Genomic DNA, 3,341 nt, shown 5'->3' with positions numbered 1-3,341 from the left:
AATTTATCATACTTTCCTTAGTCAAAATTCAAAGCACATACATCTTAAATAAATAAAAAAAAAATTAAGCCTTACCACCCTAGAGTGGTTTGGCCTCTTAATGAAAACCAAGGGGAGGAATTTCCTTCTCCAACCAAGCATACTAACATAACTCTTATGCACCAAGGTATCCATTTCTATCCTCATCATGCATTATCTAAACTAATTCCACACTTTATCCCAAAATTTCCAACAATTTTTCCCATTTATATCCATTTAAACATATCCACAATACCACTTTTCAACCTTATATCTTATTTTTGTCAAATCAATCCTCAAACATACAAATAATCAAGAGAACCTCATCACACATGATTCATACATACATTTATCCAAATAAACCTATGAGTCAAGGCATAGGAAATTTCCAGCATTAAAATATCCTTGACCTTTGCTATGTTTTTAAGACATAACTTGAGTTATAGGTCTCCAAATTGAATGAAATTAGATTCATTAGAAATCTAAGATAAAATACTACAAATGATATGAAGGGACCACAGCCCAGATCAATGCTTAAGGTGGTAAACAGAAGCTAGGAACACAGACCAACAGTCCAGACCCGATTCAGCAGAACTAAGTCCAATGTTATTGAATTCCTACTTAACCAAACACTCAAATTAAACCAATCCAGAACCATGGAAGTCTCAAGACACAGGGAAACAACTTTCATGAAGACTTCAGAACCAAATCTTGTCATTATAGTGGTCAAAATGGGCACTCAATTCAGTGATGCATGTAGTCCGACATAACAGAGTCAGTTTAAGTATTTCAGCCATAAGTTGAGCTATGTATCTCCAAATTGGACACAAGAGGATGGGTTGGAAAGCTAAGAAGTAGACCTACAACTTTCATGAAGGACTCAGACACAAATGGAAAATAGAAATGGTCGAAAACTAGTCCTTAATCTCATCCAATAACACTTTTTCCAAAATTCAGTTTACTTTAACCATGAAAAAAAACATGAACAACAAAGATACAAGGTAGAGATTTCTACCACATACTAAATACTCATCAAACATCACCCAAGAGCATGTTATTGCAACCAAAGTTCAACAAATCAATCATTTCATACAAAATCCCAAAATACATGTATGATAGCATAAATGCACAAAATCAAAAATTCAAGTAAGGTAAGTGTGTTTATGAACACTAACCTTAAAAATAAGCTTTAGCAAGTCTAAGCTCTAACTTTGCCTTTACTCCATGGTAGAGGTTTCCCCAACCTTTGGCTTAAGTAGAGAATCTCCAAATTTCTTGAAACTAATCACCACAAATCACTTCTCAAGCTTAATTCTCTAAGATTAATTACTTAAATCAAGTTGGGTGGGTTTAATTTGGTGGATTTAACAAGTAAGAAGTGAAGAAAAACAAAGAAGAGAAGAAGAAGAGGAAGTGGCGTTGAAGAGAAGAAGAAGAAGAGAAAAAGTGGTTGCTCAATAATTGAAGTTGACCTTATAAAGTGATCAAAGGGTATTTTGGTCTTTTCCCCATAATTGGATGGCTAAGATTAAGCTCATCTAATGGCTAAAAATATTCTCCAATTCAATTCCTTCACAATATTATGTATCTCCACAAATTTCTCAAATTACTCCATAAAAATTATTCCTCAAATTTCCTTAATTAATAAAGCATCATAATTCACTATTCACTAATTAACTAAATTCTCCAAAAATATTCATTACTTACTTTCTACCCATAAAAATCATGCATACATACTCCAGAAATATTAAAGAAAATATAAAACATATATAGCAATTTTTTCCGGACCAAAATAATACCGACTCCCGGACTGGTAGTACTATTCACAGACCGGTGGTACTATTCATAGACTGGTAAATCACTACCCATTCATAGTTAATCATACTCAATATCTTCCTCGAATTGAAATAAAATATTATCCCCCTTTCTGTAGCACCATTCATGACTCGATAAAATAATATTATTTTAAGATTCAAAAATTTTAGGGCGTTACACAGCCGATCCAATGGAAGCTCTGCAATCTTCCTCGCAGAGTCATAAATGTAAACTTTATATTTCTGTTGTTTAATTTTAGATGTATAAATTATTCTATTATCAGATTATTATTTAACTCCGCAGTTATATAAGGTTGTGTATTTCCAATTGGGCTCTGTCGTATGCGTTATTTTATAAAGGGTATGGAATATATAAGTTGAGTAATTAGGCTTACTATGGGCCTCGGGGGCCTTATGCTTACCTGGACCCTAGTGTCTGTCCGGCCCACGGAAACGGGTAGTGACAATATATATATATATATATATATATATATATTGAAACACCCCGTATTTTTATTTTTGAAACTTTTGAATTTTTAGTAAATCAAAAATCGAAATTTTTGACTGTGTAGGCTACAGGTATTGCATAATCTTAGCCCAAAGAATAGTATGACAACTCCTAATCGAGGATTTTCTAAACTTTTTAATAATTATTTTGGGCATGAAATATCAAATCAATTAAAATAAATTAATTGGACCCGTAAAACCGTTTGAAATTTTCGAAAATCAAGTGAAAAATTCGTAAACCTAGTAGAAATCGAGTTGAATCGCCGATTTGGACCAAATCGATTTGAATTGAATCGAAATGGCCCAGAATTCTCTAGAACTGCCCTTCTTCTTTCTTTTTCTTTTCTTCTTCTTCCTCTCCAGCGAGAGCAGGCGCACCCCCTCTTTCTTCCTTATCATTTTCGAGCACCGATCGAAGAGAGCGAGGTGGCGATTGACTCGCCTAGTGCTATGGGTTATGTTTCCGGTCTCCTCTCACGCGGAAAGGGCCTCCGTTGACGCGATATGGGCTGGGTTTCTTCGTTAGCTTTTCTTCTTCATTTTTGGCGAACCACGCCGTTGTCGATGGTTGCAGCATGAAGCAAGGGTGTCGATCGCTTCTTTTTCTCAATGCGATCGTTTCTCCTCCATCAGTCATGGCAACGAAGCTCAGATGACGAAACTGCCATGAACGGAATCGCAAAGCTCTTGTCAGTTCGATCCGTCCAGTTAGAGGTCTCATCTCGCTCAACCGACATTGAAAATGGAATCATGAGTGAAATCCGATTCGAGTGGTGGTGTGCTTGGAAAATTCTTGGCAGAATCAATTTTCTGGCCATCGTGCACGGCAGCGGCTGCTGTCCGGCGATCGGCCGATGTTGACGCGTGTCGTTATGCCCCCGCCTAACCCGTTGAGGATACAAGGACGCGGAATGAGGGATCATGGTTATCCGGAAGTCTTTAAACCAAGGATTGATTTAAACCAAATAGAGAGTGGCTGATTTAAAGTAGAGTTGTGTCACA

Source organism: Jatropha curcas, chromosome 1 (genome assembly GCF_041381405.1).
Source record: "Jatropha curcas cultivar XTBG-Jc1 chromosome 1, XTBG_Jcur_1.0, whole genome shotgun sequence".
Lineage (NCBI taxonomy): Eukaryota > Viridiplantae > Streptophyta > Magnoliopsida > Malpighiales > Euphorbiaceae > Jatropha > Jatropha curcas.
This window is presented reverse-complemented; position numbering follows the sequence as displayed.